Source organism: Muntiacus reevesi, chromosome 5 (assembly GCF_963930625.1).
Source record: "Muntiacus reevesi chromosome 5, mMunRee1.1, whole genome shotgun sequence".
NCBI classification, from domain to species: Eukaryota; Metazoa; Chordata; class Mammalia; order Artiodactyla; family Cervidae; genus Muntiacus; species Muntiacus reevesi.
Window position 1 is genome coordinate 59,996,008 of NC_089253.1, and position 27,480 is coordinate 60,023,487.

A 27,480-nucleotide genomic window follows, 5' to 3' on the forward strand; every position below is an offset into this window, starting at 1 on the left:
TTTTCTTGCTTTTTAGATTCCAACTAGTAGTTCTTACGTATTTTTAAAACTTGAGAATAATTTCAATGAAAATATATGTAGTTCTTATCTCTGTAGTAGTGGCACACTTTGTATTTGCATTTTCTTTGATTACTAGTGGAGTTCATCTTTTGTGTATTTGATGACCATTTGTATTTCTTAGCTAGTGAAGTACCTTTTTTTTCTATTGATGTGCTAATGTTTTTATTTATTTTTTTTTTCATTTATTTTTATTAGTTGAAGGCTAATTACTTTACAATATTGTAGTGGTTTTTGCCATACATTGACATGAATCAGCCATGGATTTACATGTGTTCCCCATCCCGATCCCTCCTCCCGCCTCCCTCCCCATCCCATCCCTCTGGGTCTTCCTAGTGCACCAGCCCTGAGCACTTGTCTCATGTATCCAACCTGGGCTGGTGGTCTTTTTCACCCTTGATAGTATACTTGTTTGAATGCTATTCTCTCAGAACATCCCACCCTCGCCTTCTCCCACAGAGTCCCAAAGTCTGTTTCTTATCCATTCGTCTGTGGATGGGCATCTAGGTTGCTTCCATGTCCTGGCTATTATAAACAGTGCTGCGATGAACATTGGGGTGCACGTGTCTCTTTCAGGTCTGGTTTCCTCGGTGTGTATGCCCAGAAGTGGGATTGCTGGGTCATATGGCAGTTCTATTTCCTGTTTTTTAAGGAATCTCCACACTGTTCTCCATAGTGGCTGTACTAGTTTGAGTTCCCACCAACAGTGTAAGAGGGTTCCTTTTTCTCCACACCCTCTCCAGCATTTATTGCTTGTAGACTTTTGGATAGCAGCCATTCTGACTGGCATGTAATGGTACCTCATTGTGGTTTTGATTTGCATTTCTCTGATAATGAGTGATGTTGAGCATCTTTTCATGTGTTTGTTAGCCAAATTGATGTGCTAATGTTTTTAAAGTTAATGTTAGAAATTTTAATAGCTTTTTAGATATTAAGAAATGTTCATTTTATAAGGAATGCTGAAATATTATTTCTGGAGCTTCTCCACCATCAGGTTACTCCATCAATAAGTGAAAGTCACTCAGTCGTGTCTGACTCTTTGCAACCCCGTGGACTATACAGTCCACGGAATTCTCCATGTGAGAGTACTGGAGTGGGTAGCCTTTCCCTTCTTCAGAGGATCTTCCCAACCCAGGGATCAAACTCAGGTCTCCTGCATTGCAGGCAGATTCTTTACCAACTGAGCCACAAGGGAAGCCCAAGAATACTGGAGTGGGTAGCCTATACCTTCTCCAGCTGATCTTCCCAACCTAGGAATCAAACCAGGGTCTCCTGCATTGCAGGCAGATTCTTTACCAACTGAGCTATCAGGGAAGCAATAAAGAGGAGGAATATTGGTATGGGTGGCTTAAGGCTAATGATATTTGTCTCATTATAGTGCTGGAGACAGTGTCCTCTAAATATTTACTCACCATACTAAGCATCAGGTACTTAATGAGGTTCTGGGCATATAATAGTAAAAACAAGTTATGACCTTCGTCTTCATTAAGTTTGCTTTTTAGTGAGGTTGACAAACCTGAAAAAGTCATATATGTATAGATACACACACACACACACACATAGATACACACACACATTTGTTATTGTTCAGTCGCTCAGTCATGTCCGACTCCTCTCGACCCCATGGGCTGCAGCACATTAGGCCTCCCTTTCCTTCACCATCTCCCAGAGCTTGCTCAAAGTCATGTCTACTTACTCAGTGATGCCATCCAACCATCTCATCCTCTGCTACCCCCTTCTCCTCCTGCCCTCAATCTTTCTCTGTATCAGGGTCTTTTCTAATGAGTCAGCTCTTCCATTAGGTGGCCAAAGTATTGGAGCTTCAGTTTCACCATCAGTCCTTCCACTGAACATTCAGGACTGATTTCCTTTAGGATGGACTGGTTGGATCTCCTTGCAGTCCAAGGGACTCTCAAGAGTTTTTTCCAACACCACAGTTCAAAAGCATCAGTTCGTGCTCAGCCTTCTTTATGGTCCAACTCTCACATCCATACATCACTACTGGAACAACCATAGCTTTGACTAGATGGAGCTTTGTTGGCAAAGTAATGTCTCTGCTTTTTAATATGCTGTCTAGGTTCATCATAGCTTTCCTTCTAAGGAGCAAGGTTCTTTTACTTTCATGGTTGCAGTCATCATCTGTAGTCATTTTGGAGCCCAAGAAAATAAAGTCTGTCACTGTTTCCATTGTTTCTGTATCTATGTGCCTTGAAGTGATGGGACCAGATGCCATGATCTTCGTTTTTTGAATATTGAATTTTAACCTGGCCTTTTCACTCTTCTCTTTCACTTTCATCAAGAGGCTCTTTAGTTCCTCTTTACTTTCTGCCACAAGGGTGGTGTCACCTGCATATTTGAGGTTATTGATATTTCTGCCAGCAATCATATGTATATATAAAATCAATATATTTCTCCTGGCAATTATATATATATAATTATGAACCAATGTAAATGCTATGTGAGTAAAGATCTCTGTGAGATTATAATAGATCATAGGAGACCTGACCTGGAGGCTTTCCTGATGGCTCATTGGGTAAAGAATACACCTGCAATGCAGGAGACACAGGAGATGAGGGTTCGATCCCTGGGCTGGGAAGATCCCCTGAAGGAGGAAATGGCAACACATTCCAGTATTCTTTCCTGGATAATCCCATGGACAGAGGAGCCTGGTAGGCCACAGTCCATGGGATCATGAAGAATCAGACATGACTGAGTGATAGCACATACCCATGAGTTGACCTCTCTGGGGGAACTTTGAGCTGAAATCTGAAGGAGAAGAGGGAGTTTAGTAGACAAACCTGGGGGTTGTGTGTAGAGGGCAGTGTCCCAGACAGAAGGAAGGATGAAGGCTGTAGATAGAATAGAGCTAAGGAGGTTTAGCAATGCTATGGTATGCCTGGGTGTACAGAGTGAACGAATGTGTTGAGTCTGGAGAACTAGCTACAGTGATTGTGCATATTTTTGTGATTTACTCCAAGGAGTCTGGCCTCAAACTAACATGAATAGAAACCATTCAAGGGCCTGAAGCAGGAGAATGATGTGGTTGTCATGTTGGGTTCTTCTTCAACCAGAGGTGACTCTGGCCTACTTAAGTCTCCATCTGTGTCTTTTTGGTGATACCTCCCTGCCATGGTTGAGTTATGACTTAAGTGTCTTCTGACTCATGGCTTTTAGCTTCCCTGTTCTTCCTACGCTTATCACATTCTGCCCCCACACAAGGGTGGGCCCTCCTCAGAAACAGGTTACTCTATTTCTTGTGAAGTCTGGGAGCATACTTCCTTTCAGCCACAGGAGCCTGTGATGACATCCAGGGAGAATTCAGGTTCCTGCATGAGCCATTGGGTAAATGATGGATGCAGTTGTCTGCTACCCTCGAACTCTGCCACTGCCCAGTTCCCACTCACACATGCTCACTTCATCAGCATCTACATCCACTTCCCTTCTCCACCGTAATAAGCGGGGAGCAATGCTTTTCATTTTGTTAGGATGAGATTAGAAAAAAGATTCTATGACTTTTAAGAAAAATAACATTGCTTCTCCTCTCAGTTCAGTCGCTCAGTTGGGTCTGACTCTCTGCAACCCCATGGACTGCAGCACATCAGACCTCCCTGTCCATCACCAACTCCTGGGGCTTACTCAAACTCCTGTCCATTGAGTCAGTGATGCCATCCCACCATCTCATCCTCTTCGTCCCCTTTTCCTCCCACCTTCAATCTTTCCCAGCATCAGGGTCTTTTCTAGTGAGTCAGTTCTTCACATCAGGTGGCCAAATTATTGGAGTTTCAGCTTCAGCATCAGTTCTTCCAATGAATATTCAGGACTAATTTCCTTTAGGATAGACTGGTTAGATCTCCTTGCAGTCCAAAAGACTCTCAAGAGTCTTCTCCAACACCATAGTTCAAAAGCATCCATTCTTCGGCACTCAGCTTTCTTTATAGTCCAACTCTCACATTTATACGTGACTACTGGAAAAACCATAGCTTTGACTAGACAGACCTTTATTGGCAAAGTAATGTCTCTGCTTTTTAGTATGCTGTCTAGATTGGTCATAGCTTTCCTTCCAAGGTGCAAGTGTCTTTTACTTTCATGGCTTCAGTCACCATCTGGAGTGATTATGGAGCCCCCAAAAATAAAGTCTGTCACTGTTTCCATTGCTTCCCCAGCTTTTTGCCATGAAGTGATGAAACCAGATGCCATGATCTTACTTTTCTGAATATTGAGTTTTAAGCCAACTTTTTCACTCATCTCTTTCACTTTCATCAAGAGGCTCTTTAGTTCTACTTCAAAGACTTTCTGCCATAAGGGTGGTGTCAATATCTGAGGTTATTGATATTTCTCCCAGCAATTTTGATTACAGCTTGTGCTTCCTCCAGCCCAGTGTTTCTCATGATGTACTCTGCATATAAGTTAAATAAGCAGGGTGACAATATACAACCTTGACATACTCCTTTTCCTATTTGGAACCTGTCTGTTGTTCCATGTCTGGTTCTAACGGTTGCTTCTTGACCTGGATACAGATTTCTCAGGAGGTAGGTCAAGTGGTCTAGTGTTCCCATCTCTTTAAGAATTTTCCAGTTTGTTGTGATCCACACAAAGGCTTTGGCATACTCAATGAAGCAGAAATAGATGTTTTTCTGGAACTCTCTTGCTTTTTCAATGATCCAGCAGATGTTGGCAACTTGGGCTCTGGTTCCTCTGCCTTTTCTAAAACCAGCTTGAACATCTGGAAGTTCACAGTTCATGTATTGCTGAAGCCTGACTTGGAGAATTTTGAGCATTACTTTACTAGCCTGTGAGATGAATGCAATTGTGCGGTAGTTTGAGCTTTCTTTGGGATTGCCTTTCTTTGGGATTGGAATGAAAACTGACCTTTTCCAGTCCTGTGGCCACTGCTGAGTTTTCCAAATTTTCTGGCATATTGAGTACAGCACTTTCACAGCATCATCTTTCAGGATTTGAAATAGCTCAACTGGAATTCCATTACCTCCACTAGCTTTGTTCGTAGTGATGCTTCCTAAGGCCCACTTGACTTCACATTCCAGGATTTTAGGCTCTAGGTGAGTGATCATACCATTGTGGTTATCTGGGTGATGAAGATCTTTTTTGTACAGTTCTTCTATGTATTCTTGCCACCTCTTCTTAATATTTTCTGCTTCTGTTGGGTCCATACCATTTCTGTTCTTTATTGTGCCCATCTTTGCATGAAACATTCCCTTGGTATCTCTAATTTTCTTGAAGAGATCTCTAGTCTTTCTCATTCTATTGTATTCCTCTATTTCTTTGCACTGATCACAGAGGAAGGCTTTCTTATCCCTCCTCGCTATTCTCTTCTCACAGTGCTCTATTTTCTTTGCTAGGCTCCTCCATTCTTACAGGTTCAACACAGAGATCTAGATGACTTCCAAGGTATGGTTCCTCTCCCAAGTGCTGTCCAACCACTGCTGAACTTCTCTTTCTAGATAGTCTTCTGTAATCTCAAAACCATTGTGGCTAAAAATACTCTCATATATTCCTTCCTGACTTATCTGTTCCCTTACTGGTAACTAGACACCCAAAATGAAAAGTGATAGTCATGTTTGAGTTCCTTTTGCCTTCTTCTTCTACTCATTGTGGAGGTCTTGAGGAGATATTTCACCTCTGTTATGGCTCATCATCACTAGCTTGCATTTCCTATGCCACCACCCTGACACTGGCAGGACTATCTTTAAAGCTTTAAGAACCATACTCAAGTTTAAAGCTATGCCAAGGACTTCTCTGGCAGTCCAGTGGTTAAGACTTTGCCTTCCAGTGCAGGGAGTGTGGGTTCAATCCCTAGTGGGAGGCTAAGATCCCACATGTCTCATGGTCAAAGAGTGAAAACATAAAACAGAAGCAATATTATGACAAATTCAATATAATACTTTTTAAATGGCCCACATAAAAAAAAAAAAAGCCTTTAAAAAATAAAATAAAGCTATGTTCAACCCTAACATAGGAAGCTTAACTTGCACATTAAAATTTTAGAAATAATTTTAGAATTTATTAAAGCAAAAGCAAGTGTCGGACACGACTGATGAAAGCAAAATTCTGTATATATTCACTGACAGTGAACTTTTTGTTTTCTTGCTATCTCAGCTTTATTGTTGTCTTAAGTTAGTGGATAGAGTTCAGGCTTACCCAGACTAATACAGATATTTTGCTTTTTAATTCTATAACTGCATATATTTCCCTTTGATTTATTCTCTTCTTTAAATTAATCTTCCCCAATCAGAACTCTTTTCTTCTCAGGAAAATTGAAATGCTCTCTCTTTCACTTACCAAATAAATAAACTAACCAGATGGCTAAGACTTGGTGCTTCCACGGCTGGGCTCGCGGGTTTGATGCCTGGTTGTGAAACTAAGATCCTGTATGCCACAGTGGGGCCAAAAAGAAAAAAAAAAGCGAGTGGTTTATAGGCTGCTCATGTTGAATTTCTGGGCTGCTCTCCAGAAGTTCACTAAGAACCAAAGGTGTCCCAGATAATTGTTGGAATGCAAATGAAGCTGAGTGCCAACTTTTTCTAAACTTGAACTTGGACTTTCAGTTTCTTCCCACCTGTTTTAAGTAAGTTCTGCTTACCAGATTCTTCTCTTCCCACATGCTGTTGAATTTCAGACTAAGTGTCCACTGCTTCCACATTTATAAAAATATTGAATTGCTCCCTCAGGAGAGTGTTGCTTGGACCTAGCAGATTTAGGGCAAGTGAGTGAGATTAATTTCCATTTTACTAAGCAGCCCAGAGCCCATCATTGGGTGCTCCTTTTCACTTTCCTTTTATTGTTATTTATCTTTTAAATCAAAAGTAAGTGGAGAGTATTTTTTCATCTGTCCTATAACACATTTTTCTATTCTTTTCTCTCTGTGTCTTTTTAACACTGAAAACTCTTTGCCAACAGCTACAGAGATGCCTGACTCTCAAACCAAAAACCCACCCCAGGACTGGGTGAGAATCTGTGAGACTGGAACAAGTTTGGGGTAGAAACACTTCCAGAACCCATCTGTTTTAGGGAGAATGAGAGTTACTTCCTTGCTGGAGAGAAGAAAGTGGATTTGAGGGAGAGTGGGGAGTATTTCTGTCACAAACCAGCTGCTAAGTGTTGACTAAAGTCTTCCATTAATTAGCCACATTGTTTATAGCATATACATTGTATAGATGTATTCTGCCCATTTCTGAGGAATTCAGTAGGTTTTCAAAAATCATCTCTTCTTAATTTTTAAAATAGTTTTTAAGTCTTTGTTTGCCTTTTGAGATGGGAGAATAATCATTTTTTCAACACGCTTTACCACTGAAGAAAACAGAGAAAGGCATATTCACATCAGTTTCTCAAGGTTATGCAGAGACATGTAGAGCAGAGTCCTTTCTATATATTTCTTAAGTATTTTTGGATTTTAGGCTATTTCAGTGGACTCAATACTTCCACTTGCTTTGTTGTTCAGTTGCTAAGTCATTCTCAACTCTTTGCAACACCATGCATTGCAACACGCCAGGCTTCTCTGTCTTTCACCATCTCCCAGAGTTTGCTCAAACTCATTTCCATCGAGTTGGTGATGCCATCCAACCATCTTGTCCTCTGTTGTCCCCTTTTTTCTTGCCCTCAATCTTTCTCAGTGTCAGGGTCTTTTCTAATGAGTCAGCTCTTTGCATCAGGTGGCCAAAGTATTGGAGCTTCAGCTTCAGCATCAGGCCTTCCAGTGAATATTCAGGTTTGATTTCCTTTAGGACTGACTCGTTTGCTAGCATTTATACTTGCTACTGCAGAAAATAAAACAGTTAACACTTCCCCTCTCAACTCATCAGAATTAAAGGAAACTTTAATACTTTTTGTGTAACACCATTGTGGTCATTTTAAAAAATTAAATTGCAGGAGTTAATTGTAATATCATAGCAAAAAGTAAAGTGTAGCTTCTCCCATATTACAAATGTTAATAATGCAGTTGTCTGGTCCTGAGAAGAACTAAGGAACATAGAAGCAGTCCTTTTTTCAGTCAGTAAACCAGTGTTTATTGAACACAAACTACATTACTGGGCCAAGGCAGGGACCCAGCCTGACAAGCCTGTGGCATGCAGCATGCACGCCTGCTAGTGCACACAGTCCAGGAAGGTGGGGCGTTCTTGGCTGTAACTTCCTTGTTGAACTTCACCATCCTTTCTGACAGTGTTCCAGCAGCCCCTGCTGGAGAAGTGGCTAGGGAGGTAACTGACTTTCCTTCTCTATCTGAAGTAATCACTATTAATCACTGAATTAATCACTTTGTAAAAATAAAACTGAGTGGTGTAGTACTGCGATCATAGACTTTGAAGAGAGATAAAGCTGGGTTTGGAGATTATAGACTTTGAAGAGAGAGACAGCTGGGTTCGAGTCATGACTTTTTGATGGTTGTGTATCCGCAAGCAAGTCAGTTAATCTCCCTGAGCCTCAGTTTCCCCATCTGTAAAACAGATAAAAATAACCTCCCAGGACAGGCAGTGTGAACACTATGGTAATGGCATGTAGAAAGTGCTCAGTGAATGTATGAAATGGAAACTTACTCTTCATAAACATTTGAATGATAAAATGGGTTGATTAGTTTTCATCTGTGTTTGGCATCATATAGGTATCATTACTTTGCCAACGAAAGTCTGTCTAGTCAAAGCTATGATTTTTCCAGTAGTCATGTATGGGTGTGAGAGTTGGACTACAAAGAAAGCTGAGTGCCAAACAATTGATGCTTTTGAACTGTGGTGTTGGAGAAGACTCTTAGAGTCCCTTGGACTGCAAGGAGATCCAACCAGCTAATCCTAAAGGAAGTCGATCCTGAATATTCATTCATTGGAAGGACTGATGTTGTAAATGAAACTCCAATCCTTTGCCCACCTGATATGAAGAACTGACTCATTTGAAAAGACCCTGATGCTGGGAAAGATTGAAGGTGGGAGGAGAAGGGGATGACAGAGGATGAGATGGTTGGATGGCATCACCGACTCAATGGACATGAGTTTGAGTAGGCTCTGGGAGTTGGTGACAGAGAGGGAAGCCTGGCATGCTGCAGTCCATGGGTTTGCAAAGAGTTGGACACGACAGAGTGACTGAACTGACTGAAGTATAGCCCTTGTGGCTCAGCTGGTAAAGAATCCACCTGCAATGTGGGAAACCTGGGTTTGATCCTTGGGTGGGAAAATCCCCTGGAGAAGGGAATGGCTGCCCACTCCAGTATTCTTGCCTGGGAAATCCCATGGACAGAGGAGCCAGGTAGGCTACAGTCCATGGGTTTGCAAAGAGTCAGACACGACTGAGTGACTTCACTTTCACTTTTCATTCCTTCCAACAGTGTATGAGGTTGCTGTTATAATTTTCATTTTACATGTGAGGACATGAAGCTAAATTTGGTTAAGGGAGTTATCCTAAATCATATGGCTAAAAAGTGGTAAAATCTAGCTCCAAAACTTCTATCATTTTAAGTACTCATGTAAGATCAATGAATTGTTTATATCTAAGACATGAGTTTCTGAAACTCCACACTCATATGCCTGAGTATTCAGGCAGTGAGGTATTAACTGCCCATGTCCACTGAAAGCTTCTGTCCCAACAAAGAGGCTTTCAAATTGGACAAAGGATCCTAATGGTCAAGTAAACCTTGATGATATAAACTGAAAAATAAAATATCCAGGCCAGCACCAACTATTTTAGTTTTCTTACAGTTTTTCAAAAAGTGTAAGTAAATTTGGAATCTTTGATACTTTGGGAAAATAATCAATGATGTTAAGGTGCATCCTTGGAATGGGGAAAATTTTCTAACTATAGAGTCACTACTACAGGTATAAATAAAGACAGATTTCTCCTGATTATAAAAGTAATATTTGCCTATTAGAAAACGTTTAGAAGTAAGGAAAATATAAAAAGTGCTTTTCCACTGCCCCAGCACCTAAAGACTACTGTTATTATTTTGGTTATTCTGTATATTTAAAAATTAAAGAGTTTTTGAAAGAGTTAACTGGATAATTTTTAAGATTAGAAAACTAAAGGTTGAGAAAGCTTACATGCCTTACCTAAGGATTTGTTGTTGTTGCTTAGTTGCTAAGTCGTGTCCTGCTCTTTGCGACCCCGTGGACTGTAGCCCACCAGGCTCCTCTGCCCATCAGATTCTCCAGGCAAGAACACTGGAGTGGGTTGCCATTTCCTTCTCCAGGGGATCTTCCCGACCCAAGGATTGAACCTGCATCTCCTGCATTGGCAGGTGGTTCTTTACCACTGAGCCACCAGGGAAGCCCTACCTACAGATACTAAAAAAACAAGTATTCATTTTGATCAAAAGTAAATAATCATGTGCTAATTTACATGACTTCATTGCAAAGACTGGAATGCATTGAATTATCATTAATAAATGTATTGCCCTGTTTTCATACTCAGATGAGGTATGGAACTTTTATAGCAATCACTCCCAAGTCTTTCCTTTTTTCAGTTAATGAAAGCAGATAACATTTAGGGCCTTCCAAGAACACTCACCAGTGAGAAATTCCAAGTGAAATATGAAGTAACAGAAACAATGACCTTAGGGACTATTTTAATGGCCCATGTGGTTGTTCCCTACTCCTACCTTCAATGTTCAAAAAGGCACTTTTTTTCTAGAATGAAAATAAGAAGCAACGTGCTAGATGAAATAGGATCTTTTTGCACCTTGACTCAGAGAAACAAACTGCTCTAAGAAACTCTTCTGGGAACTACACAATTCTGTTCTCATAATTTTGCAAAATAATATATTTCTTTTTTTTTTTTTATTAGTTGGAGGCTAATTACTTCACAACATTTCAGTGGGTTTTGTCATACATTGATATGAATCAGCCATAGAGTTACACGTATTCCCCATCCCGATCCCCCTTCCCACCTCCCTCTCCACCCGATTCCTCTGGGTCTTCTCAGTGCATCAGGCCCCAGCACTTATCTCATGCATCCCACCTGGGCTGGTGATCTGTTTCACCATAGATAATATGTATGCTGTTCTTTCGAAACATCCCACCCTCACCTTCTCCCAGAGTTCAAAAGTCTGGTCTGTACTTAAAAGTTTGGTAACCTGAGGTTTAAAAAAAGGCCTTATTGAATCTAGGGTGAGTCAGAACACTTTTTATTTTGATGGAACCAGTTATTTTTATTTGTTCAAAAGCCATCTTTGTTCTAATTAATTTGTCTTCTGTCTCTTTTCTATTTTTATTTTGTTTTGTGGAAATGAAACATGGTAAAGAGATGCGGGTTTGGTTCCTGAGTCAGGAAGATCTCCTGAGTAGGAAACAGCAACCCATTCCAGTATTCTTGCCTGGAAAATTACATGGACAGAGGAGCCTGGTGAGCTCCAGTCCATGGGTCACAAAGTGCTGGACATGACTGGGCAACTGAGCGCGTACACATGCACACAATTATAGGGTGGAGTAGGACTTTTTTCATGAAAACGAATTCAAACCCTATTTTATTACACATTGGGTGATGCCAAGTCACTCACTTTCTCTCTAGGTCTCAATTTCTTTAATTTTAAAAAATTTTATTATTTTTATTATTGGTATATACTTACTTGCTTTACAATGTTGTGTTGGTTTCTGCTGCACAACCAAGTGAATCAACTATATGTAAACATATACCCCCTCCCTCTTGGACCTCCCTCCCACCCACCCCCTGTTCAACTTCTTTCAACTAGCGGCGATGTTGTCTACCTTGTAGAGTTATGGTGAAGATTTTAGTCTCTGTTTAAATGATAAATGTAAGCTCTTAACAAGTGTTTTGTCACGTTTCCCTTCTGAATGAATATAATAGCATCACTTTTGTTGTGTTGTATGTCTTGGTCATGGGAAGCAAGGCCAAGTTAACATTTTACCTTTGTTTCCATTCATTTTCATACAGAGGACTATCCTATCACTATATATACGCAATAATGATTACTTGAAACTGAAAGTAGCCACACATGAAGAGTAATGACTTAAAAAGGACAACTGCAGAGGAAGGTAGGCCTGAGCAGTAGGGTGTTCACATGGAATCAGAAACAGAGGTTCTTTCTAGTTTGTTTTTCTGTCAAACATGGCTCCACCTCCCAAGGTCACCTTTTTGGGAGCTCTACAACAGGAAGGGGGACCCCTTTCAGGGTCCAAGATTGGGGTCTTGTCTAACACTCGGAAATGAATTGTCTGAGGAAATACACGTGCTGAAGAAGCAAGAGGCTTTATTGGGCAGGGACTCTTGGGCAGAGAGCAGAAGCATAAGGGAGCCCAGGAGAACTGCTTTGCTCCATGGCTCACAGTCTCAGGTTTTATAGTAATTGGGTTAGTTTCCGAGTTGTCTCTGGCCACCTAGGGTCCTTCCTGGTGACACATACATCACTCAGCCTAGAGGGATTCCAGTGAAGATTCTGGAAGATTGGTAGGACATATGGACTGGAGTCTCCTTTCTCCATTTGACCTTTCTGGAATTCTGGATGGTGGTAGCTTGTTAGTTTCACACTTCTTACCCGGGCCTCCTGTTTAAGATAACTCATGCCAGCAGTTACTACTGGGCCTGGCCAGCATGGGTGGTATCATCAGTGGTTCCCCTAACAGTTCCACCTGGATGTTGGAGCCCAACTCATAACAACCATGGTCCCAGAAGGAGGAAAGGGAGTGTTAGGAGATAGTTCTCCCTCTCTTTTAAGTAAGGTCCTTCCTGGGAAATACTGTACAGTGTTTATTTTGATTGTTCCAATTAATCTAGTTAATAAAAAGAGGTCAACATATAGTGGCAGGTAGGTAGGACTCTGCTCCATGAAGTAATCCAAGGGACCCAGGCTAGTGAGGTGGCCCTGCCACCATCAACACAAGGGTTAAAAAGCTGCCGCAGATGTTGCCTGTGGCTATTTCTTAGCCAACAAGGAGAAAGGTAGTTGTAGTGAGACCAGGGCAATCATCCTGGGAGGCTGACACATTGCTCCCGTCTTACTGTGATGGTCAAACAGTGTAATGTCTGAGGCTGGCTATCTGTGACTACAATTTAACTTGATGAGAAGTTTGTATTACCCACAGGAAAAAGAGAATGGTTACTGGGGTATGGTCAGCGGTCTTCATTCCACATGTCAGTGACCAGAACTTAGACATCAGTCCCTCTCACCTGCAGTGGAGGCTGGGGAGTGTAGTCTTTGGGTTGGGTGGCAAAATATATCTGAAGAACAGAGGTACTTTTATTATAAAAGGAAGGCAGAATGAATAGGGAGAGGAAACTGACAATCTCCATCACAGTATGTGATTAAACTGCTGGATTACTAACACTTGCATTACTAGAATCTCAAAAAGTTAAGGGCTGGGTTTTTCAAACAGTGAATCAGTATTCTCAGGTATTTAGATTGAAGGCAAAATGACTCATGATACAGTAAAACCTGTGAGTCTTTAAGATACACACAGTTTATCTATGATCACTGAAAATAAGTTGATTTCCATGTTGATTTTGATACAACGTAAAACTATTCTTACTAAGTTCATTGACTTTTAAATTGCCATGTCCGTAATTACCTGTCATTTCTTGTGTGACTTTACCTTGCTAGTGAACTTGGTGTTGATTATTTCCTCCTCAGGAAACATCCTACCCCTTGTGTTTCTGAATCATTGACTTTCTCTTTGCTCTTCTGAAACTTCTGAGATCGCTCCTTTTAAAGGCCACCTATTTTTTAAATGTTTGTGCTCCCTAAACCTCTGTCTGGGGAGCTCACGTTTTCCCATGTGTTCTCTGTACAGTCTCATGCTCATGGCTCTGCTGCCGCCTTCAGAGCATAGCTCCAGTGCTGACTTCTTCAGCCCAGGCTTCTCCTCTGAAAATCTCACCTGGATGTTAAACACCTAAGTTACAATTGCTGGTCTTTTAAAATGTTTTTTAAAATTAAAGAATGCAAAATATAATATGCCAGGAAAGTGCACAAATCATAAATGTGTAGTGTGCCACATCTTTATCCATTCATCTGTTGATGGACCTTTAGGTTGCTTCCATGTCCTGGCTTTTGTAAATAGCGCTGCAAGAAGATATGGTACATATACACAATGGAATGCTACTCAGCCATCAAAAGGAACGAAACTGGGTCATTTGTAGAACTGTGGATGAACCTAGAGTCTGTTGTACAGAGTGAAGTAAGTCAGACAGAAAAATATCATATATTAACGCAGATGTGTGAAATCTATAAAAATGGTACTGGTGAACCTATTTGTAGGGCAGGAATAGAGATGCAGACATAGAAAATGGATGTGTGGACCCAGTGAAGGGAGGGATGAATTGGGAGATTAGGACTGACATATACACTATCATGTGTAAAACAGATAGCTAGTGGGAACCTGCAGTATAGCACAGGGACCTCAGCTTGATGTTCGGTGATGATGACCTAGATGGGTGGAATGGGAGGAGTGGGTCCAAGAGGGAGGGAATATATGTATATACATATAGCTGATTCAGTTCATTGTTCAGCTTAAACTACACAATGTTGTAAAGCAATTATGAAAAGTGAATTTGTTAGTTGCTCAGTTGTGTCCAACTCTTTGTGACCCCATGGACTGTAGCCCACCAGGCTCCTCTGTCCATGGGATTTCCCAGGCAAGAACACTGGAGTGGGTAGCCATTCCCTTCTCCAGGGGATGTTCCCGTCCCAGGGATTGAACCTAGGTATTCTGCATTGCAGGCAGATCTTTACTGACTGAGCCACAAGGTCTAAAACAATTATACTCCAATAAAAAAGAAAACAGCGATAGAAGAAAAATAAACGTGCAGGTTAGTGAACAGTTAAAACACAAACACCTCTGGAAACATACCCTTCAAAAGATAGAACTTTTTCAGCCCTGCTAACTATATGACCCTTCCTCTCTCCTGGAAGTATTATTGTGGTGTTTGTGATAAAGTCTTTCTTGCTTGTTCAATATAGTCTTAGAAACTATGTATGCACCTCTAAAGAATAAAATGCAATGTTGTCCATTTTAACTCTTGTAAATACAATAATACTGTATTTATTCTTATGAAGCATGTTATTAAGCACATATAAATTTAAAATTATTAATCCTCAGAGTACTAAATCTTTTATCTTAATGAAGAAAAACTCTTTATTGTCAGTAATATATTTATCTTGCTTTTCATATAATTACTACAACATTATTGTAGTTAGTATTTGAATTTTTCCCACTTTAAAATTTTCAATACTCTGTACAATTATGTTTTGGAAGTCACACATAGCAAAAGTTAAATCTAGGGTCTTAATATTTGTCTTCTACTTGGAGCATTTAGTACATTTAATGTAATTGCTGATATGAGGAATTTTTAATCTGCCACTTTAGTTTCATTTTCTACTTGTCTCATCCAATTGATGTTTCTTTAATGTCTTTTTTCTTGCCTTCTTTTGAATTTAAGTTGGATTTTTTATTTGTTATATCATTCTATTTTTTTCTCCCCCTGTTGGTTTTTGAAGTTATAAATTCCCTCCTTTATTTGCTTGGTAAACACCTTCTGATCGTTCAAAATATAGCTTAAGTCTATCTCTGGAGAACATCTCTCTTGAATCCTGGCCCTTCCCCACCATGAACTAAACAGAGATGATTGTAGTTCCATTGTTCCACACTATACATAAGTCATGTGTATAGTACTTATCAGCCTTCCCTGGTGGCTCAAATGGTAAAGAATCTGCCTGCAAAGCAGGAGGCCCAGGTTTGATCCCTGTGTCAGGAAGATCCCCTGGAGAAGGAAATGGCAACCCACTCTAGTATTCTTGCCTGGAAAATCCCATGGACAGAGGAGGCTGGCTGGACAGCCATGGACAAATCCCATGAAAATCCCATGGACAAAGAGCTGAACATGACTGAGTGACTAACATAGCATAGCACTTATCACCCTGCAAGTCAACCGTCACTTATATGTCTTTCTCTCCTAACAGACAGTGATATATTTAATGACAGAGAAAACACCTAATGTATCCTTGTCAGTCTTTTAACATAGTCATTTTGGGACCAGATATTATATAAATGGAAATCATGCCTCTATCCAAGTAGCTCAGTGGTAAAGAATCCGCCTGCCAATACAGGAGACACAGGTTCCTGACCCGGGGGTCAGGAAGATCCCCTGGAGGAAGAAACGGCATCCACTCCAGTGTTCTTGCCTGGGAAATCCCATGTACAGAGGAGCCTGGAGGGCTACAGTCCATGGAGTCGCAAAAAGTCTGACATGACTGAACCACTGAACACACAGACACACACACACACATTCTATAAATAAATTTCAGTTGAGACCAGCAACTCAACTTATATCAAAATACTTATATCAAAAGTACTTATATTAAAACTTTGAAGTACTTAAAACTTTAGTCCTAAGTAAAATGTACTTTTTTATGTGTGGGTTCGATCCCTGGGATGGGAAGATCCCTTGGAGAAGGGAAAATCTACCCGCTCCAGTATTCTGGCCTAGAGAATTCCATGGACTGTCTGAGTCCATGGGGTCGAGTTGGACACGACTGAGCAACTTTCACTTTCATATATATATATATATAGCAAATCTCTGAAATTTTAAATATTTGGCCATAGGGTAAAAATGAGCTCTTTCCTTTTAATGATCTTTTCCCATCAATTTAGATGTCATAATTTATTATAGTGCTATATTTGCCAAATATCTAAATGAGTGGTTCTCAGATTTTAGTTTGCACAAGAATTACTGGGGAGAGTTTGTTTAAAAGGGTATGCTCCTGGGATCATCTCCAATCTCCTTTCTTCTCTTCTTTACTTACCCAAATTATGCTAATCCTCAAGGTCTGTTCACAGGCAGCTTCTCTGCAAATCCCATTTCTCATGGAATCCTTTCTTCCTACCCACCCCTTCCCTCAACTCTTCAAGTCCCTTTCCCACCTGGATTCCTAGCCTGAGCTGACAAGTGCTGCTGCTTCTTCTTGTTCCCAGAGGAGTGTGCCAGGTGAGATTCCAGTTCACATTTTATCCTCAGGGCCTAATCTATATTCTTCCTGTTCTCAGGTCTCCAGAGCTGACTGTCTCTCTCTTTTTCTCTTACCCTTCCTTGAAGGTAAATGTAGTGTTGTCAAGAGTAACTGAACCTGGAAAAAGAAAAATGGGTTTCAGATCTCAGCCCTCCTGCTGCTACTACCTCTGTGTCTCTGTCTAGCCACATTCATCTCGGTGTGTTTCATTTTCCTTCTTTCATCATATGTTGGAGGAATATTATGAAATTATTAAATATATGGTAGCACATTAAAGGTACACAAAAGGTTCTAAGTAAATGTTACTTCAGTTTAAATATTATTTGACTTTCTGATTAAAGCATGAGGGTGGAGCCTACGTCTTACTTACATTTGTGACCCCTCAGGTTTTGCAGTGTTGGTAAAAATGAACTAAATGTAATGAATCCAACTGACTATAAATAGAAAGCATTTGGAACCCTGTGTACAAATCTGAGAGGCTGTTAAGCCACAAACTTAGTGTACTGCTGCTGCTCCAGAAACACAAGATAACATGAAACATTTTGAAATGGAGGTTTAATTATGGCACTTGCATTAGAGAAGTCTTGAAAATAATGTTTTATCTCAAGTTGACATTTTCTTCATAATTTTTAGAAAAAAGAACTTCATTTTTCTTTTAACTTGATATCCTCCCCCCCCCCCACTAATACCAAATAATCTACCTTGATTTTTTTTACCCCTATTTATTATTTGCTTAATGTAATATGAACAAGTCTTAAGATATTTAAGTCCCTGGGATTTAGCGAAACACATATAACATCACAGGCCTTGTTTAGATTTCTGCTGACTTAAGAACATGTCTTCAACATTTGGCTTAACTTTGCTACCCGTAGGGAGATGCAATTTCAAGATAACAAACAAATTGAGGATAATCTGTTGTATAATCTGTGACAATAAGACTCACCATTATTTTAATCAATTATTCATTTAGATTCAGAAGAGTAAGAAACTGCTATCATCAGAATTGAATTATTCAACCACTCAAGTACCAATTAACTAGTCTGAGGGTGATCCATGTCTTTGACTGAATTATATATGTCCTTAGAATTGTTCTCTAATTATTTAAGGACTGTGAATTTATCTGTTCTTGGCCAACCAGACATGCTCCTTCAGAATAGGGATTGTATTTTCCAATGCAGTTTCATGGAAAAGAGCCATAAAGTGAAACTTACATGCTTGAGCGTCTGTTCTTGACTCTGCCACTGACCAGCAGTGTGGAATCAGACAACTGCCTTGGAACTTGGATCCCCTACCTGTACAATAAATGTGTTAAAGAATGATCTCTAAATTCATTTATTTTTACTTTTTTCCTACTTTTAAAATAACATTATACTCTATATAACTGTGTGGATCACAACAAACTGTGAAAAATTCTTAAAGAGATAAGAATACTAGACCACCTTACCTGTCTCCTGAGAAACCTGTACATGGGTCAAGAAGCAACAGTTAGAACTGGACATGGAACAATGGACTGGTTCATCCTGGGAAAGGAGTATGACAAGGTTTATATTGTCACCCTGCTTGTTGAATTTCTATGCTGAGTACATCATGTGAAATGCTTGGCTGGATGAATCACAAACTGGAATCAAGACTTCTGGGAGAAATAGCAACAAACTCAGATTTGCAGATACCACTCTAGTGGCAGAAAGTGAAAAACTAAAGAGCCTCTTGATGAGGGTGAAAGAGGAGAGTGAAAATTCAAGCTAGCTTAAAACTCAACATTCAAAAAATTTAAGATCATGGCGTCTGGTCTCATTGCTTCTTGACAAATAGAAGGGGGAAATGTGGAAACAGTCACAAATTTTATTTTCTTGGGCTCCAAAATCACTGCGGATGGTGACTACAACCATGAAATTAAAAGACGATCCTTCTAGTAGTCTTGTACAGATGTGACAGTTGGACCATAAAAAAGGCTGAGTGCTGAAGAATTGATGCTTTTGAACTGTGGTGTTGGAGAAGACTCTTGAGAGTCCCTTGGACTGCAAGGCGATCAAACCAGTCAGTCCTAGAGGAAATCAGTTCTGAATATTCTTTGGAAGGACTGATGCTGAAACTGAATCTCCAATACTTTGGCTAACTGATGTGAAGAGCCATCTCATTGGAAAAGACCCTGATGCTGGGAAAGATTGAAGGCATGAGGAGAAGGGGCAACAGAAAATAAGATGGTTGGATGGCATCACTGACTCAATGGACGTGAATTTGAGCAAGCTCTGGGAGAAAGTGATGGACAGGGAAACCCTGGCATGCTGTAGTCCATGGGGTCACAAAGAGTTGGTCATGACTGAGTGGCTTTCACTTGGTGTCAAATCAAAAAAATCATTGCCAAGACTATTGTCAGAGAGCTTACTGCTTATATTTTCTTCTAGGGGTTTTATAGTTTCAGATCTTACATTCAAGTCTTTACCATTTTGGGTTCGAACCCAAGGGTATGAACCCAAAGGTAGTGTTCTAGTTTCCTCTTTTGCATGTAGGTGTCCAGTTTTTCCCAACATTTTTTATAGATACTGCCCTTTCACCATTGTATATTCTTGATTCTGTAGTCATAAATTAATTGACTATAAATATGTGGATGCATTTCTGGGCTCTCTAATCTGTTCCACTAATCTGTTTGCCTATTTTATGCTAATGACATACTATTTTGATTACAGTAGCTTTGTAAACATAGTTTGAAATCAGAGAGTTTGATGCCTCCAGCTTTGTTCTTTCTCAAAATTGTTTGGCTATATGGGATCTTTTGTGTTTTCATACAAATTTTAATATTGTTTGTTCTATATCTGTGAAAATGCCATTACAATTTTGATAGGGATTTTATTGAATCTATTGATTGCTTTGGGTAGTATGGACATTTTATTTTGAACTTTTTATTTTGTATTGGAGTTTAGCTGATTAACAATGTTGTGTCAACATTTTATTTTGAACTTTTTTACTTTGTATTGAGGCTTTCTTTTATTTTTTAAAACTATTTGTTTTATATTGGAATATAGCTGATTAACAATGTTGTGATAGTTTCAGGTGAACAGTGATGGGACTCAGCCATACATATATATGTATCCATTCTCCCCCAACATTGAAAAAGCATTTCCACACATAACATTGTGTGTTATGTGTACACATAACATTTCTACATGTAACTTTCTACACATAACATTGAGTAGAGTTCCATGTAGGACCTTGTCAGTTATCCATTTTAAATACAGGAGTGTGTATATGACCACCCCAAACTCCTTTCACTATCCCTTCCCCCCATCAACCATAAGTTCATTTTCTAAGTCTGTGAGTCACTTTCTGTTTTATAAGTAAGTTCATTTGTATCATTTCCTTTTAGATAGTATGGACATTTTAACAATATTAATTCTGATCCATGAGCATGGAATAACTTTCCATTTATTTGTGTGTTCTTAGAGTTTCTTTCATGAATGTCTCATGGGATTCAGTGTACCGGTCTCTCATCTCTTTGGTTAACTTTATTCCTAGGTATTTTATTATTTTAGATGAAATTATAAATGGGATTATTAATTTCTCTCTATGATAGTTCATTATTAGTGTATAGAAATACAAGAGATTTGTGTGCATTTATTCTGTATCCAGCAACTTTACTAAATTCTTTCATTAGTTCTAACGGTTGTTTTGGTGGCATGATTAGGGTTTTATACATTTGATATGTCACTTGCAAATAATGACAGTTTTACTTCTTCCTTTCCAATTTGGATGCCTTTTGTTTCTTGTTCTTTATTTCTTTAATGCTCTTGCTAGGAATCCCAATACCATGTTGAATAAAATGATGTGAGTGGGCATCTTTGTCTTGTCCCTCTTCTTAGAGGAAAAGCTTTTAGTCCTTCATCATTAAATATGATGTTAGTTCTGGTTTGTCATATATGGTCTGTTATATTGAGGTACATTCCCTCTGTACCCACTTTGTTGAGTTTTTTTAAAAAAGATCATAAATGAATGTTGATTTTATAAAATGCTTTTTCTTCATCTATTGAGATGATCATATGATTTTTGTTCCTCAATTTGTTTAGTAGTGTATCACATTGATTGATTTGTGGATACTGAACCACCCTTGCATTGCTGGAATAAATCCCAGAGATGATACACTTGATCATAGTGTATAATCCTTTTCATGTACAGTTTGCTAATATTTGGTTGAGGATTTTTGCATCTATGTTCATGAGAAATATTGGCTGTACTTTTCTTGTAGTGTCCTTGTTTTGGTAATATTTGGCTCATAAAATGAGTTCAGAAGTGTCCCCTCCTATTTTATTTCTTGAAAAAGTTTGACGAGGGTTGCTATTAACTCTTCTTTGCAGGAATTAACCAGTGAAGCCATCTGATTCTGGACTTTTGTTCATTGGGAGATTTTTGATTACTGATTCAGTCTCCTTACTAATAATTGGCCTATTCAAATTTTTTATTTCTTCATGAAACTTTCTAGAAATTTATCCATTTCTTCCAGTTGTCCAATTTGTTGTCATTTAATTGTCCATAGTGTTCTATTATGATCCTTTGTGTTTCTGTGGTTGCAGATACTATGAGACTTTTAAGGATCTGCCCTGTCACCTTTGACAGCACTGTAGTCCCATCAGACCCTCTGTTGTTTACATTCCAGCAATCCTGAATCACTTATATTTCCTCAGAGAATGCCATACCTACTTATTTTCCTTGGCATCGACTTTGCTGTTTTTGCTTAGCTTTATTTCTTCTTTGTTTCTTTCATAGTGTCTTCTTTTCCTTGTGTGTGCATATGTTCCTCTCTCCACACTTCTGTCCTGGGCTTCACTGTAACCACTTTTCTTGAGTGATCTGTCTCATTCACTCCTGAGGATTTGATTGCCATCTATATATTCCTCCCTTCATACTCTTAATTTCCAAATGGATGTTGCACAGACATTCTAATCTTAATGTGTCAAATACTGCTGTTTGTTTATTTAAAACTCATTCCTGTTTTTTCCACATTGACTGTAAGAGGTTTAAAACTCAGTTTTCGAGCCTCCTTTATAGTTAAATGTGGCCATGTTAAAAGTTCTACAAATGTCACACATTTGGGAATGTCGTGGTGCCACTTCTCCTTGCTTCTTTCCCTAGAACTCTGGAGGCACAGGAGTCACTTGGGATCACAGGAAATGAAAACTATGCAGTAAGGGTGGAGAAGAGAAAGACTAAAGGAAATGAGTCCCTGATGGCATTGTTTAAACACAGAATCCAGCCTGTGCTGTCTGCTCCCAGGTGTTTTGTGTGAGTAAACAAGAATTAGCCACTACTGTAGTTTCTTGTATCTGGTTGAATGCAGTCTTAATGCGACACTCAACATATCTCATCCTTCTCCTTAATTCTCACCTTTTCTCATATCAGTGAGTGACACTGCAGTTAACTCAGGATCCCAAATCAGAATTAGGGAGTGAAACTCAATTCTTTCCTTTTCTGATGATGATCCTGTCCTTCTGAATATTACATCTTTAATATTATTAATATTAAATATAATAATCAGTCCATCTGCCTCTCTTTATCTCCACTGCCATAGGTCCTGTGGGGACATGAATTTTGTGAAGACATTATTCAACCCATCACATAAAGTTGAGAGTCTCATAAGGACTTTTTAGTCAAGGCCTTTTAAAATATAGTGTATATTTTTGCAGTGTATCCATCCTGCTAATCTGTTTTACAAATTTACTGTCAGGAAGTAGCAGGATAGGACTCAGATATCCTTTTTTACTTGCCGCCCTATGGTAATAAGTATATCTAACTTTGTCATTCCTTAAATTTCTTAGGTCTGGCCTAATTTATTTATATCTAATGTGCAATTTGGTACTTCCCTAGTGACTCAGTGGTAAAGAACCTGCCTGCCAGTGCAGGAGATGCAGGTTCAATCCCTGGGTCAGGATAATCTCCTGGAGAAGGGAATGGCAACCCACTCCAGTATTCTTGCCTGGGAAGTCCCGTGGACAGAGGAGCCTGGCAGGCTCCATGGGGTCACCAAAGAGACACGACTGAGTGACTAAATAACAAATGTGTCATTTAAATATTTTCTACTGACCAAACTCAATGATTACCTAGCAAAATACCACCTAAACAAAAGATTGGTGTAGGCTTATTGAGGGCTCATTAAATACGGATGATGATAAATATTAAGTCAAGAGAATCAGCCAGATAATAAAAGAGGGGGCCTAGTGCTTTATTCTCAAAACTCAAACCCACATTTCTCCTATTTGGGCATAAATACTTCATCACCCCAACCTAAACTTGTTTTAGACCATTATCAAATAAATCTCAAATACTTAGAGGGGTTTTCTTTTTAAAGTAGTGATTAAAAAACTCAGGAATTCAGAATTACTGGTTTTGTTAGTATTTCTTGAAGGTAGCTAGATAAAGAGGGTTTTGGAACCAGGCTTCTAGTGGGAGGCATTACTGTAAGCTGTACTTCGGGTGTCATCTGGAGTGATTTGAAACCATAGAAACAAATCAAAGCTAATGCTGGTGTTTGCCTTGAGCTGAGATTGCATGCATGTGACTGTTCACACTGCCAAAAATGGTGAGAGTGTTCACCAGCCAAAAATAGATTCAGGTACGTTTGCCCTGTCTCTATGCATTTATAGTTGCTAAATTACTTTAGCATTTATGCAGTCATCTCTCTGGTCTCCTGACATGGTTGAGAAAGTGACTATTTGTCTTTTACGGTAATTTGAGTCGAGGTAAGAAGAAGCAAGACTGTAAAGCCAAGCTGCAGGATGGCCATTAGTACTGTGTCTCTTAAGCAAAACACCCCTTAAAGTGGCATAGGAAACCACTCACACCTCTTTGCTTGAATATGGTTGGCACACGGAGTACAGAGTGCTTAAAGAAGAGGTGGAAAGCAGTCATCGTTGATAAACTGAGTAGAAAAAATAAACCATATTAAATTTCTGCTAGATCCAATACCACTCAAGTAGAAATAAACAATATGATTGAATTTCCTAGGCATGAAAAAATCTTACTGTTGAGGAATGTGAACTGCTTTTTTTTATGTTGAGAATCAGTCTTGAAAACAAAACTTTGGGAGATAATAGTTTAGGGAATCTTTTTATATTTTACATTATATGTGAAATGATCCATACAAATGAAATAGAACCTAACAGAACTCATTTTTAATATATGGAAGTTGCTATTTTCTTTTTTCACAATAGTTTTTTTTCTTTTTTTTAAAGATTAAACTTTAGACTTTTGCAAATGACTCTACTTGACTAGAAATTATTCTCCAGTGACTCTCTTCAACTTCTCTGTTAATAGTAACAGAGTGACAGGCCAAGGCCAAATCTGGCTCTCAAGTGTGTTTCTTTAAACCTGTTTTGAATGTGAATGTACTTCATTTCAACTTTGTTCTTTGGTTGCCCATATTTTGCCCAACTTTCCTCATGTGTTCATTCCCATTTCCTATGGTATTTGAAGTCTATCTGATGCCACTTTCTCTATCTCAGTCTTCCTCAGTCTTCCAAAGTGATGCTCCTCTTCTTACTAAATTCTTGAAATCTGTTTTCTCCATTCAACTTTGTATGTCATAACTCTGTATGTCTTGCTCTTCTGTTTCCCAGCTTGGCTTCTCCCTGGAGCAGCATGATAGCAAAGGAACAAAAAACCCAGGATGCTGACAAAACTCAAAATACCTTTCTAGGACTGACAAGCTGGACCCTGAACTGGCATCCATACATAGTTTGCCCTCTGCTTCCATCAGGACTACCACCTTTGTTGATCATTGCTCCTGAGAGGTGAGACTGCTGACAGCGACACAACAGTGAGAAAGCTTATGGCAGCAGAATCCTGAGTCCATCCTTCCTAATTTCGCTCAAGCATCCACCCCTCCACTATACACTTAAGCATGAGGAAAGTCTGGCTCCATCTGCAACTCAGGTTAATGTGTCCTGATTCTTTTTTTATAGCCAGCATTAAAAAAAATGTTTATTTGTCTTTTCTAGGTCTTAGTTGTGGCACTCCAGATCTTACGTTGCAGCATGTAGGATCTAGGGTTCAATCCCTAACCAGGGGTTGAACTCAGGCCCCTGGCATTGGGAGTGCAGAGTCTTACTGCTGGACCACCTGGGAAGCTGCTATCCTGATTATTTTATTTTACTTATTTATGTATTTATTTTGGAATTTAGATTTCAACATTTTTGTATTGGAGTATAGTTGCTTTACAATGTTGTGTTGATTTCTACTGTACAGCAAAGTGAGTCAGCTGTATGTTTACATATATCCCCCCTTTTTTGGATTTCTTTTAGGTCACCACAGAGAATTGGGTGAGTTCCTTGTGCTAGACAGTGTGTTCTCATTTGTTATCTATTTTATACATAGTATCAATAGTGCATATATGTCAACCCCAGTATCCCAATTCATCCCATCCCACCCTTCCCCATTGGTACCTGTGTGTTTGTTCACTACGTCTGTGTCTCTATTTCTGCTTTATAAATAAGATCATCTATACCAATTTTTCAGGTACCTTTGTCCTGATTTATTTTAAGCCATTTGTAGTACTTCCATGGTATCCATTTCAGGCCACAGAAGTACAAGGGGCGTTCTGCTGGGGGCTTCTGGTATGATTTCTTCAGTTTTAAGTAGGTGACGCTGAAGAAGCAGGGCTTTTCAACCTCTGAACTTTACCCCGTCAGGATGTGGTGGCTGGAAAGGTTGCCACCATCCAAGAATAAGCCAATATATGGAGGGTGGAACCAAGAGAATCGCAGAGATGCTGAACTGAGACCCTGACAAACCCCAGCTGGAGTTGCCCGACCCCCTTCGCTTCAGACCCTGTGAGTCAGGTCTTCTTGGTCCCCTCAGTTCAAGGCACCCTCAATAGTAAATCTTCCAAATTCACCACCTCTTTGTTTAATGGGCAAAATACTCTTGACTTATGACACAACCTCCAGAAATCTATTTATTCATTTGTTGTCCTTTGAAATGTCAAACTCTTCTAGATATATGTTCTCTCTCTAGGAAGAAAGCCTGCGGACAAACAGCTCAGTGTTCTGCTGAGACCAGTTAACTGCAGCTTGCTGTTACCTGTTTTTTCCTTTTATACCACTATTACGATGTGGTTAGAATTATTTCACTTTGCATCTGCAAACTGATTTATAGTTTGCAAAGTGCTTTGTGTCACTTATTTAGTTCCAATGACAGCCCTGTGAGATAGAAGAAAAGTTGAAGAGACAAAGAATGGAGCCCAGAAAGGTCATGCGACTTGACCAGGGTCACACATCTACAAATTGTCAAGGCTCGGGCTTAAATCTGGGTTCTATAACCCAAGACCTAGTGCTTTTGCCACAAAACCACAGCTAGAGTTTGGAGCTAACCTATGGGTTATGGGGAAGGAACAGTTTACGGAAGGGAAGGAGTCAAGTGGCTCCAGACATACTGCACAGAAATTGTATTCTGCTCCTGGCTGTGTCAACCACTAGCTGTGAAATATCAGGTGAATCATTTTTATCTCCAAGAGCCTCAATTTCAAGGAATTACACTAGGTAATCTATTATGTGCTTCCTGATTCTAACATCCTGTGATTCTGTAACCGAGAGCTACTTATGCAAATAGAGTACAAATTGTGCTTTATATGAGCTGTAAAGCTTCCCCAGTGACCAAAGAGGAACCGACTTTGTGTGTTTGGCTTGGGGTTCTATTTTCGCCTTCACGTTCATGCCTCTTGAGCACCCGTGAAAATGTCAGCAGTTAACAGATGGGTTGAACATCAACATAAACTCATAACCCAAGTCACAGGCTTTTTGTTTGCAGAACAGTTTTAATCTAGAGCTGCAAAAATCATCTGTTGATGAGCTAATCTTGTCACCATGATTCTTGGGGCGTATTTAAGATGGTATATAAGTCATCCCTGTCATGTTTTGGGGATGCTTCTTTATTAGGCACTTGAACAGCAGTTTTCCACAATTAATTGTCCCGTGACTGGCTTCACTATTTTAATGAAGCATGTGATATTTGCTGCCTCAACAGATTTAGGTTTGCAAATTTAGCACTACGGGGGCTATTTTCTCCTAAGCAGTATGTCAGCAATTTGAGAAAACTGCCATTGGGAAACTGTGTTGCTTTGGTTGCAGTTTCATGATCCTAAAACTCACCTTGCCACAGACAAATTATTATTAAAAAAAAGAAAAAAAATGTGCACACCAGGAGTTAGGTCTCTTAAATAGAAACTGGTCTATATCAGAAACCGGGAACTATTTGCTGCAAGGTTATAAAGTAGTGCTTTATGAAGACATATAAGCACTGGCTGAGTAAAAATGTCACGTGCTATGACCACATAAGGAAAACAGCTAAAGGAGCCTGGGAGTGATCACAATGAGTCTAATTGTGTGTGGAATACAGTGGACGTTGAAAAACGATGCTGGAAATAGAGTCCTCAGAGGGATGTTTTAGTTTTTAATGAGAAAAATTTTTTTCTTCCAGCTTTATTG